The sequence below is a fragment of the Lycorma delicatula genome, chromosome 7 (assembly GCF_047948215.1).
Source record: "Lycorma delicatula isolate Av1 chromosome 7, ASM4794821v1, whole genome shotgun sequence".
NCBI lineage: Eukaryota > Metazoa > Arthropoda > Insecta > Hemiptera > Fulgoridae > Lycorma > Lycorma delicatula.
In genome coordinates, this window is record NC_134461.1 from 87818624 (window position 1) to 87832983 (window position 14360).

At 24.5% G+C, this 14360-nt stretch overlaps 1 protein-coding gene across 1 annotated transcript in view; it reads right to left on the reverse strand.

The window, feature by feature from the left end:
- The window catches only part of LOC142327629 (cilia- and flagella-associated protein 298), a 467369-nt gene that overhangs the window by 306266 nt on the left and 146743 nt on the right, over positions 1-14360 (reverse strand). The window lies entirely within an intron of this gene.

Genomic DNA, 14360 nt, shown 5'->3' on the forward strand with positions numbered 1-14360 from the left:
ATCTTAGTCTTCCTTAACATCAACAGTTCCTTCTACAACAACTTACTACAGATGTCAAAGCTCTTAATATTTTTTATAACATACTTCAGAGTAGTTCCAAAAAGAAAATCCAATTAGGTTATTATAATTCCCTACAAGACCCCATCGTATAATGTAATAAGTAAAGAGTAATAAAGAATACATATCGTCAACACAAAAGCTTTATTTTTCCGTGGCTAATAGTGTGATGCAATAAATAAAAGCAATTAAAATTTGGGCATTAACTTTGCTCAGGCTGTACCAATCGTCAATTAGTTGGTGTTCTAATCAACAGGACTGCTGCTAAATGTTAATAATTTTACTTAGTCTGACTTCTAACCAGTTACACATATAATATGAATGCTCAAAGGCTCACCAATCTCTCCTACCGTTTACAAGGTCATGTGATTACTATAGTAAAGGTATTTTAAGTCAACAATCAATTTATTATTTTATATACATATATGCTTGTTAATCGAATTTGAAGGTGTACTGGCAATCATCAATGAGAAAAAATATAAAATTAAAACTATAAAAATGAAATTTGTAAAAGAAGCTGATATCTGCATTTGTCTGCGAAATTGTTATTATATGTTTTTAACAGATACGGACAAAAACATACTAAATAGATTTTTTTTACACACACACACATATGACATATCCCAAAATTTGAACTAGTTTCTTGTAAAGAACAATTTAACATTAATAAAATTGTATAAATTCCTTTCATTAGAAGTACGACAATATTTTTAACAATATGAATTTTTCATATTAAAAGATACATGACTGAATAATATTCATGGAATCTACTAAGCCTTATAGGAAAAAAATGTTTTATAGCAACATAAAACTGCACTGATGGAAAATTAATATCGAAAAAAAATCAGTACAGTACAAAATGCCAATGAAAATACATTTTTACTAATTACGGTTAGACAGTATTTGATAAATTCTTCCATTAATATCTTCTGCTATAAGTAAAAAAATATTGCTTTTAGAGAGCCACTTTCATTCACTGTTTCACTGTTCCCCCTAACATTAAAGAAAAATCAGAATTCTCTATAAATAAGCAACTTTTGATGCTTTTATTGATATAAAAATAATGGTTTTTTTTTTTTTTAATTTACATCAAACTTATATAAAATAACATGACACTACAATTAAAAATAAAATTATATCATTGTAAATACTTATGCTTAGAAAAAAAGAATAAATCTATAATATACGAATAAAAAGAAACATAAATCTTTTAATTGGAAAGTTTAATAATACATTCCCTTTTTTGTGGCAAATAATACTGGAAAAATTAAATATTATAGCCTGTTATAAATAGTGAATTTTATAAAACTAGATAGATCAGTAAATAAAATGAAAATCAAATACTAATAAATATTTTCATTCACTTATTTTATAATTGCAGCAGCTTGGCACTATAAACTGATTAATTATTTTCTACATGTAAAATTAAGTAAATAGATTGCATAATTATACCCAATTAGCAAGACTCCTCCCAAAAGAACCACTCCTTTAAAGAATAAAGCATTCCCTACTCTTTTTTTAACAGATGCAAATGCAATTTATCTCCTTTAAAGTAACTTTAAAATGATGAATGGAAACACAGGCATGAAGATAATATATCATAACAGCATAAATTTTGTGAAGGATGCTTTCATAATATGAAATTTACTAATAATTTTACTACTCCCAAACTGTACAGTTATATTAATAAGAAAAAATAATTTATTAATTTACAAAATATTTTGTATAATAATTGCAACCTATAATATAATGATATTAGATGCTTATAACATCTAAAAAAAACAAAAAACTGCTAATGCTAATTTTTAAAATAAGATTTAAAAACCGATACATGCATATTTGTTGTTTTCAATGAATTTGAAATTCATGATTTGATAAGAAAAGTATCGTCATACAAGTTATTACTAGTGTCATAGCACATAAATAAAAAACAAGTTTTTGAAAAAAATGCATTTCAATAAAATGTGCAATTATTTTATATAATAAATAAATAATCATAATTCTGACAATTTAAAAAAAAATTATGTAATAAATATTAAAAGGAATATTTTTTAACAATGTTATGAGTATCATTTCTCTTTTTGTGTAAGTAGGGATGCATTGTGAAAAATGTGCAGATGCATGCTCTCCAAACAACAGATAAAGTGGGATTGTTTAAGATACTGATGCTAAGAATCATTAAAATAGTAATGCAACTCTGTCAAATACCTAATTGTAAGCACAATAACTCCCCCCAAAAAAAAAAACTAATTCATGATAATGTAATCAGAGTAGTATACAAAATAAAAAACAAAAAATATGATTTTAAGCGTAAATATGTTTGCTTCCATCGGTGTGGGATGTTCACAATAAAAGTAAGAAAGAATTAAATTAATGAATTAATATCCACATTTATATCATTTAAAGATTTTCTTATTTTTTATAATGTCTCTAAAAATCTTTTTTATAGATAGATTACAGATGCAAAAGAAAAGTTCCTATATTTAAACTTTTACTTATAATTTTTAAAAGTTTTAAAGAGTATTTTGTAAAATAAGACAATTGCAATGTAACAGTAAAATAAGATAATTGCAGTACAACAAAAAGTAAATAATGTAAACTACATACATACGTAATGAAAAGCTTAGAACAATGTAACCTGCAACTTTACATTCAATTAACATACAAAAAAAATATATATATATCTTGGCTCACATTATTTTAAGTATTTCACTGCTAACTAGCATTGATCTTTGTAAATTCCTTTATGTTTTTAAAGTATACAACAGTACCCTTCAAATATCTCTCATAATCATGAGAGATAATAAAAAAATTAAACTAAAACTAAACATATAAAATTCACAACCATACTTTTTACAACTCATGTAGTCATTCAAGAATTCAACTGATAAATTAAAATATTGCAACCAGTATTCAAGGCTCGTCATAGTACGATAAAGGTACCTCTTCAGAAAATATACAAAAATAAACTAAAGTAGCAGTAAAATATATAAAACAACTGGGGCTACTCAGGGCTCACTTTGCTTGCCCTTCCTGTCTAGCCAGTTTGGACCCCTGCTGTGTTCATTAACCTCAGGGTTATGAGAATAATACTGATAAATAACAATTAAAGTATTCAGACTTTACAAATTCCTGAAAAAGAAACTAAATTACAAAACATAGAACAAAGTAACTAAAGCACACACACCTTTGACAAGGAAAACTTCACAACTTCACGCCCAAGGAGGCTAAGGCCTTGATCTATAGCTTAAAACCTTGCCTTTGATAATGTGAATGTATCCAGAAATGCAATCAGTCAGTCAGTTCTCGCATGATGCTATTTCAAATGGCACAGACAGAAACTGCCTCGAAATTTCACGTTTATATATTACACATAGGCAAATATTCATATATTTACACAAAGAAGTAAAAACTTGTTAAACAACATACTCATAATTGTAAAATTATATAGATATATGTTAACAATTAACTATTAGACAATTACCATAAACAAAACAAACAGTTTTTCTTATAACTGCTAGAACATTTTTGTAAGATGACATATCATCATTAATTAGTTTTCTTAATAAAATGAGCATCACAGTAGTTAGCCATGGGATATAGCTTTGTTAATAATGAGTATATTGGCATCATTTTTGTATAACAGAAGAAATATTTTAAAGAAAATTAACACAGGATTTTTCATCAAAACAAAGAGTTACAAAAAATTATAAAAAAGAATTTGAGTGAAGATGTTCACAAACATATAACATGTTTATAAATGAACAGAGACTTCCATAAAACAAATCAATGTTTGATTCAATAAAGTTTCATACAATAAATACAATTTTTATTAAAATTCCAGAATTAAATGATTTTGAGCATCATTTTAAATGTACTAAAAAATTAGAATAAATGTAATTCCCTTTCTGAACTCCATGATGGGAAAGATCCTTTCAGAACCACAATGTAATTCTGTTTTTTTTTAATTACTACAGCTAAAAAAAAACATAATGCTATTTCAAAATCAAAACTTTTATTTATTTAAACTTTTATTATGTGGTTGCTTGATACACTAAATGTTTCAGACTTAATTCCAATTAAGATATGGAAAATCTGTAATAACTTAACACCCAACAAAATTGCCAATAAATATCAGCTTATTAGTTGATGCGACTTATAATAACAATAAAAAACTGCATAACTTGTCTTTTCATTAATTTTTTTCTTTTAAAAAATTTAAAAAGAAAAGAAAAGATTATTAGTAAAAAAAAAAATATATATATACACATATATAAATGTTTTAAGAATACAGATTTTTCTTTTCTGAAAAATAATAACTATTATTGCACATCTTATTGAAATGCAAAAAAAAGTTTTGATAAACTTTATAATTGAAAGTAAATTCCCCCTCCAGCTTACTACTTACAGTTTAAATGATGTATGTCATTAATTAACAAGCTGCTAATTTTAGATAAGTTATTACAATTTATCAAAATTAATCAAATAGCATATTAAATTTAAAACTATTTATATGCTACTATTATTACGATATGTATGCAATGTGATACCACATGTAATAAATTAATAAATAAAATATTAAATCATTGTTGGATTTAAATACAAGGTATGAATTAATTACAAAATATTATGTAGTAGATATTATAAGTTCAATAAATGTTACATTTTATGTTAACAAAAAAAAAGTCAACATTTTGAAAAGTAGAATTGAAATCAATGCAACAACTTATAAAAGAATTAATTAAATTTAAATGAAAATACCTAAAAAAAACTAAATATATTATTTATGAGGTCAGAATATCTCAGTGATACAGCATCAGATTTCTAACCTATTGGATTAATAACGTTTAAATCATACATTGCTTCAACTCACGCTGTTATATTATAGAGAATATTCCTTAATCGTAAAGAAACAGTGGTAGTTATAAATGTGGAATATTTGTGGTACTTATATATTCCACCAATACTAATTCCTATGCAACAAGCTAAGAACCAAAGCACCTACTTGTTACATCCACAAATCCCTTCGTAGAATGGAACTTTACAATTTTTTATTCTATTTTCATAAATGTTTGTTGAAATGTTTAAAAAATAAAATATGTAAATATAGAATCACGCCACTATTTTTTGTTTAAATGGATTATTTACAAAGTAAAAAAATATATTTACGTAATAAACTTACAAATATTTTTCCATTTAGAAATCCATTAAAATAAATACTTTCATCTAGAAAACCAGCTAAATTCTTATGATTTCTTTAATGAATAAAAAACATTATTTGATTTTCCAATTCATTAAATAATTTTTTTTAAAAATGAAGTTCTGCATTTGGCCAATATATTACTATATTACTTTCTCACACACTGATATGTTGACCAGATCAGTTTTAATAAAAAAGTCAATTTAGCAGAACTACACGTACATTGGTTTCATGTACAAAATTATTATTTTTTAAAATATTTTTATTTAACATTCTGGATAAAAATAAATATACTAATAATAAAACAAAAGATACCAATTAAAAATAAATTGTATTAACACTAACATAAAAAACTAATCATACCATAACAAAAATATTTAAAAAATATAATAAATTAAATTACTGCATTTAAATGGAGCACCCACATGCATACATATTAATTTTTAAAAAAGAATTGTTAAAATTGTATAAACACAATGAAAATGGGACAGCAAAGATATAATGAAATGAAGCAGAGACTGATGATAAATGCCGCAAAAAATTAAAGATGTCGAAACGCACTTGTAATATAAGTGAGAGAGATCTATACATATATAAATAAATAAATATAGAAAAATAAATTAGTGTAATAATATTTTCTAATCTAATATAATATAAAATAAGCTTGTAAATTAGCTCAGATCACTTTTTTAATTTATATTTTTCATAATAAATAGATATCACATTTGTAAATAGCCTCCTACAATTATTACTTAATAAAAATTTTAATTATAATTTTTTTATGATACTATATTTTTTCTCATATTAAGTAAAGTTGATAAATAATAATATAATTACTGTTAATAAAATAATAATTAACAATACTATAAATAATAATAATTAGTTAACTATTTTTTAAATTAATTATTAAATTAATACTAATATATTGAGAATTTAACGTTGTTTTAAAATTTTTTAAAGTTTATTTTTTATTTATATCTGTTTACTATTAATAAATAGTGAGAATTATTCACAACAATTCTGATTATAGTGTGACAAAATAAAAATGTTCTACAGTTTATTACTGCTTTATTACTTAAAACCAACAAAAGATGTTATACATAACGATATAACATTTATATTATATAGAAGAGAAATAAATTATCTGCATACAGATCTGATTTAACAAAATTCTACATAAAGTAAGGAAAAATATTATACTAACAAAACAAATATCATGGTTAATAAACCATAAATACTTTTATTTTTAAGCAGATAATTCTTTTTTTAAATCATTAAAATAATTTAACCCATTTAGATTTTTTCTTTAGTATTATTTTACTTAATAACAGAATTTTTTACTCACTAGAAAACCATTTATAAATTTTATATTACTAAATTTTGGAAAAGATATGCTTTTCAAAATTTTATTAAATTCATATTAGTAATGTGGAAGAGATATAAATAGATTATAAATGAATCATATTTCTAAAATGCAACTGAAAAATATATTTGTTTATTATGGCGCGCTTTTATATAGTTATTATATTTTTGTATAAAGCTGCACTCTTTATTTGTGCAATACAGAAACTTGTGCAGCCAGAGTAGTTCATGATAGTGTACAAATAACTAAATATATGTTAAATGAACGATTATATTAGTTATACTTACAAGATATTATTTTTAATCACTTACGATCTATCATTAGCAGTAATGTTTTGATCTGTGGTTTCAGTTGTAGTTGATTTAGGAAAACAGTTAATAAAGAAGATGTGGTAAAAGATTTATTTATAAATTTAATCTAAAGGTTAAATTTAGAATACTGGCAATGTATATTTGTATGAATCATAATATTGAAGCGTAATGCAACTCTATGAAGCAATTGAAGTCATCTCAGTTTACTACAGAGTAGTTATATATTTTTATTCTGTCATTATATAAAGTTTATAGTTATTATCAATTTTGAAATAAACACTCAAAACAAACAAAATTAATATAAAATGAGTGCTTTTTAAACTACAAAATACAAGTGTTTCTAATTAAAAAAAACAACAAGTAATAATACATTAGTTGAAAATATAGTACATAGAATTAGTCTATTTCACTGAAGATCACAATAGAGATTGAAAGTGTTATCAATTCTTTTCAATATATTTGAGATAATCTGTTCTACTTTTCTGTTAAAAGAATTACTTACATACAACATTAATTCTCAACTGTCATGGAGAATAACATTACAAAAAAGTATAAAAAACTAGTTTTAAAATGAGGTTGCCATTTAGTATGATGAGGATAAAAGATAAATAATAATAGTACCAGATACGTAAAAAGCAATAAAGTTCAAAATAATTTTGTAATTTCCTCATCTTTTAATATTAATCTCAGAATTTTTTAATAAATTTTCTGTTGATTATTTTATTTATGTTTCATAATGACAAGATGATATTTAATGCAAAATCAATTTACAATTGCTACGTAGTATGCTTTTACGTTTATGTTTTCTTCTATTCCTGAACTAGCTAACCATGGTCGGACTTAACACGTATTCATACATTAATATTAAAGAATCTGTTTCTAATTCCTGAACCTAAGTTTAATTTAAACAGATTTATTTCCTTCATGAAAACTGTTATACTTTAAGTTATCATTCTTACTTTATCCAGCATTTCTAAAGCTTAAACTAAACAAATTGGAATCATTATATTTTACTTATCATCATAAAGTATTTTTTTCTCTTATTTCATATACAAATTTATATACATGTAAATTAAATAATGTTTAGTTTACAGGATGGACACACGACTCGTATTAACCCTGTAGAAATCTCTACCAAAAGATGGACCTTTTTCACAGTTTTGGATAGGAAACAAAATACCCAGAGACATGTCATAAAGATAACCTTCTTTTTAAGCTCCCAGTATTGAAGGAATTACTTTAATAACTACAACAACTACAAAATTCCAGGTGGAATGTACAACAACATCCTAACTGGAACCAACTTTTCATGATATCTTTTAAAGAAGAAATGGTGAAAAATAGGGAAAGAAACAGGAAGAAAAGAAAAAAATATCTACTACAAGCCATTAAGCAACCCCCTTGGGAGAGATTTCCTTTTTTCCAATGTAAGTTTCTCAGGAGACTGAGGTAGTTTATAGTCCTGTCTGGAACCTTTTAACTTATCTATTGTTTAATTAAACTATTCTCCTAGCAATGATTGTATCTGTTCAGTATTCTTTTAAATAAACATTTATATTACATTGTCGCTCCCCATTTTTTAATTGCATAAGGGATCTATACGAGTAATAAAATATCACGCGTTTCTATGAAATGTAATGCATAGTTTAACAGAACTTTCAATTATATGTACTTTCAGTTATATGATTCAATTATATTGAAAGTTAGTTACATATGTTACACAAATATATTCAATTTATCAAACTTTTGGTTTCCAAATTAAAAAAAAATAAATTTTCAAAAAAGTTTGTTGTGATTAATTTTCACTAAAATTACGTTAATGTTTTTATATATACTAATAAGTATGTTTTTGTACATTTTATCAAAACACACACACACACACACACACAAATAAACAATCAAATTAAATAGTTTATTATTTAAAGTGTTACTATTTATTATATGAATTATTAAATTGTTTGTATAAATAATAGTTTTACAAAAGTCAAATAATTTGACAAATTGTTTTATCTTATTTTACTTGTTGTTATTATTATTATTATAATTATTATTATAAATAATAATAAAAATAATAATAATTTTAAAAATAGTTTATACACATTTTTAAAATTTTATCATCGATGCATTGAAAAAAGCTTTGTTATAATATTATATCATTATTATTATTGTAATTTTAGTTATGTTTATTAAAATGAATTATAATTTTATTGAAAAAGAATTTGTTATTTATTGTATAATATTAATTATATTATTATATAATAATTATTGTTAATAATAAATTATAATAATACAATTAATAATTATTATAGTACAAATTACCTGATTGTTGATTTTTTTCAATTTTATAATCATATACATCCATTAATAATAATGAACTACCTGATTATGATTTCAAAAGTATTAATCTGACTTTATTATATAGCGTCTAACTTTTAACTCCTAACGATTATTAACTTCTATTAGCTCTTAACTTTATTAAGTTTTATTAGCACTTAACTTTATTATAACAGAAGCCCCTTTTATAAAACTGGTTAAAAGTTTAATTTAAGAGTATATTTTTAAAAAAATAGAAAAAGAAATGCGTTAATTAAATTTATTTTTACTTTCCATCTAGCACTATAGCTACAGCAGTAGAAGGGAAAGTATTGTAATCAATCCAATTTGGGCATATGTGGTTTTCACTGAATTTTGACGTTCTGACACTAAGGAACTCTGAACAGAAATTTTCTGGATGTTTGTATGTACATGTGTGTGTGTTTGGTGTCTCATACCTTAAACATAGTGTTTCCTGAACTAAACAAGTGTTTCTACAAAAAAAACAATTTTAAAATAAACAATTTTTACAATTTTTTACAATTTTAAAAACTTGACCAAACTTGGTCAGATTTATTTTGTATATGGTACATTAATGCCATTAAATTTTCAACTTACAAGGTTAAGGGGGGTGAGGCTGTAGAGCGAGGTCACCCTCAGTATCTCGAGACTTTGCCTAATTAAGGTCTTAATTTTCTTAGGCACATTTGTTAACAATTAAAAAATAATAATATTTACAAAAAGAGTTTTCATAATTGCACTCCCACCCCAAAAAATGTTCTTAACTAATGGCTAAGTGGGTATACTGCATCAATATTACCCCCTGTCACCAAAAGGAGCGCTAGTGTAGCACTGACATACAGCTATACAAAAAATATTATATTTAAATAAAATTATAAATATTTGAAATTAAGTTGTATGTGTAAGCTGTGCATCAGAAAAAAGTGATTGGACAATTGTGTTGTCAGCAACTTTTTTTAATTAATCAGTTAACTAATTTAATACGATTTTCTGTTGCAATGTGTTTGGCACTAATTATTTACCTCAAAAAATTTCCATATTAATTAAATCAATCTTCATTTATTTTATATTTTTCATGTTTTACTTATGTATATGCTTACTTCCCATACCAAATTAATAAATCACCTATGACTTCTTTTTCATCTATACCTCTCTTTAAAAGATTCTATTTCAAACTTATGTATGCTTAAAATTTCTACATTAATCTAGCTAATTTTAAACACTTTCACTAAATCATTTACAATAAAATTTTCTTTATTTTTGTAGCTTATTATTCATTCTACCATACTTGTATGAAATATTTTAATATTTCATACAATTTTTTTTTTAAAAAGTGTTTAATATAAATTTATTTACTAAATGAAAATATGGAAAAAACTGAAGCCAAATTAAAGATACTTTTTATTATATTTTATTTGATCAATATGATAAATTTATCTTCCTCTTTATTTATTTATAATCTACATTAACCTTTTAACTCTGACATATTTTATAACTACAGACCATTTGGTAGAATTTTTTATTAGCATCATTGTTGATTATCTCTTACAGCAATGCTTACAATCTTAGTACTAAAACAAATTAACAGGGATAATTATTTTCAACATGCTATAAGTTCCTATACCATAGTACACGTTTAAGTCACTCTGATTAAGCTAACGAAATAAGTTTCCCTGTTAATACACAAAAGCAATTCAAACTAGTAACTGCTTCATAGACTGTAGTGAGGAAATAAAGATCATTTCAAAATATAGTATGAATTAATTATTCATTACATTATAAATCCATTCATTCAGAGGTTCCAGGTTAGAATCCCAGTCAGTCATGGAATTTTCATACACTACAAAAATTACATTTCATATTCTTATGCACAAGCTTCGAGTTTCTGTAGTGAATTTCAATATGAAAAAAAATTGTACAGTTCAAGTTTTTTTACATTCAAGATATTGAAAGTCTTTTATACATAAAATTTTTATCATAAATTTTTTTTCTGACCCAGTGTTTTTCACACCCACAACATACTTTAAGTAGCTGAAGTATTAAAAGCCCTAATAAGAAATTTATTTCCTTAAACATACTGAAGCAGTGAACAGAGTAAAAGTACTAACTTAAATAAATATATTTTAACTTCACTTTTATGGCATTAGCTTGCTGATTTAGGCAGAATATTTTGGAATACATAAAAAAAAAAACCATTAAAAACCACTTTATACCTCACTTAGTATAGCTGGCACAGATTGCTTGTTATTCCAGAAATGAATAAAAATTACCTGCTTAAAAGATACTCCACAGATATAAAAAACTGTCAGATCTTTTAGACTTGTCAGGGCCCAAGCAGTCTAACAAAGCAAAAGTAGGGTCAATCTCCATTATGAGTAATCATACTGCAGTATATGCTATAAATGGGTCTAATAAATATAATTAATATTTTTGAGTGTTACTTTTTCACTTTTACTCTGTTAGTTAATTTAATCTTCTTCAACTTCCTTCATGTACTCATTTCAAATGCCTTCAATTTTTTCCTCCTCTTTTTTTAGTGTTCATATTTAATATCCATAAAGAAGCATAGTGCAAATGTAACACTTCACAAGTTGCTTCCTCAAGTCTTACTCCACTTGGTTACATAATAATTGTTTCTAACATAGATATTAAATATTATTATTATTATTTTATAAATAAAATAATTAAAATAAAATAAATCTGTTGGTATTCTAACTAGAAACAGATTAAAATGCTTATAGATACCCATCATTTTATCTGTTATCTATTCTAGTGCAAGTCGTTTTAGTTCAGATTGGTGAATAATTTTTGAATATAATTAATTTTTAGTTAAATTATAATTATCACTCCTTTAATATTTTTTGACCAGCTTTTTTACATTGCACCAGCATGCTTTTTTTGCAACATTCTATGTGTTTTTAATTCAGATTCCACATGTATAGTTTTTATAAAGTTTAAGTAATTTTTCGATTTAACATAATTGCAATTATTGTGTCCATTTTCAACTATAGTGTGTATATTTCTATCAGAAAAATATGTTTATCATAAAATATATTGTCCTATGTTTGTATCAGATTTAAGAAAAATACGATTTAACTTAAGCAAAAATTGAAAAGTAAAGCCTTTAAGTAGCTGAGAAAAGGAAATGAATTAAATGTACATAAAAGACATTTAATGTCAGTCAGATATCCTCTTAGCTTACACTAATTCGTGGATACTGATATTCTTTGAGGGTTGAGTTTCAATTAATCACACATTTCAGGAATGGTCCACATGAGAATGTACACTTTATTTACATTCATACTTATCATCCTCATTCATCATCTGAAGGTTATGGAGGTAAACAGAACAGAAGAAGGAGGTAAAGAGAAGAAGATTCTCTTAGTTGAAAAAATGATAAACAATAGTTATTTCAAGTACATTCACAAATTAAAAAAAGGATAGAAAGCTAATCATATAATCATGGACTTTTATCAACAAAAAAAAATAAAAACTACAGACAAAAATTAAAAATACTATAGATAATTCTGATAAAAATATGAATATTATTAGATAAAAGATGCACAATCTTTATTTTATTAACATTAAATTCCAACTACAGACAGAATACTCCAACCTGTTAATGGCAGAATACTCCACTTGTTAATGAAGACAAAGACCTGTCACACAAACTAAAACTTTTTAAAAAGTTTAAATTTTAAATATGAATGATACAGAAGGTATTAATTAACAGAAAGCGATTATTTTATGAAGAAGATAGTATTTAAAAAATATAAAATCAGATAGAAAAATCGTAAAAAAATTTGTTATACAGATAAAACACGGATCAGCAATGGACATACACCATTAAAATAGAGTCTGAAAAGATATAACCATCCAATCCATACTACAACATTTTTATCAGCATAAAATACATAAAATAAAAATCCTTTTGGCTTAGGAAAATGATTATTATGGAATAGTAACTCAAATTGAAAGTGAAGCAAAAGAGTTAGGGATTATTCTGAAGCGAAGCAGCTGTAAGTCGGTTTTTTTTTTTGTTTTTTAATTGCATAAAAGTGCAAATTACTGTGATGAGACGAATTCAAAATTATTTGAAGCTTAGTTTGATAAAACACTGAAATATCATGAAAAAGGTTTTGTGATTCTTCTGGACAATACTTCCCTATCATTTCTGCAAAGTTGAAATAATTACTAATTACTATTTCAAATTGGCTGAAACAGAAAATATAAGAATGACTCAATTTAAAAGTATAAACTTGACATAACTTATGTCAAGCTAGAACAATAGAAAAAATTTCTAGATCACATTGTCAATTAGAAAAGATTGTCAATGAAGTACAAACTGGATAATTGTATTGAAAATGTAACAGAACAGTTTATAATGAATACTGACAACAGCTATACGGCCCAATGTCAATATAAGCAGTAGTAATAACTTTTTTTTTTTTTATAAAATATTTCACTATTAATTAATAAATAATAACATTTAGGAATAATAAATAATAATATTATTAGGACAGTAAGCTTTTTGTTAGAATTTTGTTGTATAGTTTTCTGCTACCTATTTTATTACATTAGAAAAGAGCACTTTGGTTCAGATGGAAAAATTTTTTTTCAATCTTCATAATAAACAAAAAAGTGGTAAGCAATATTGTTGAGTGACAATTTTTATGGTATTTAGTTACATAAAAAAAAGAATTATAATATTTGCATTAAAAATAATGTTTAAAAGTAGTATCAGTTATCCAGAATTTTTTTTAATTTCTTAACAAATAAAAATGGAAATGTAGGCTCTGCTAATAAGTATATACAGATAACAGTAAAAGTCATACAATATCCTTAGAAATATGCAACATGTCATACCAGTATCACATGAACATTGCATGCATCTATTTTTATGCTATCTCTCAGATTGCAATGAGCAGACTAGATATTCTGTACATATTCAACATGTTCAACACACTTGAACATTATGAAATAAAAAAAAAATTATTATACTAAATGAAGAGGCATAAATTAAATCTAATACAGGATTTTATCATAAATAAACTAGGATTTCCTAATGTGTATATATATATATATAGACCGTCAC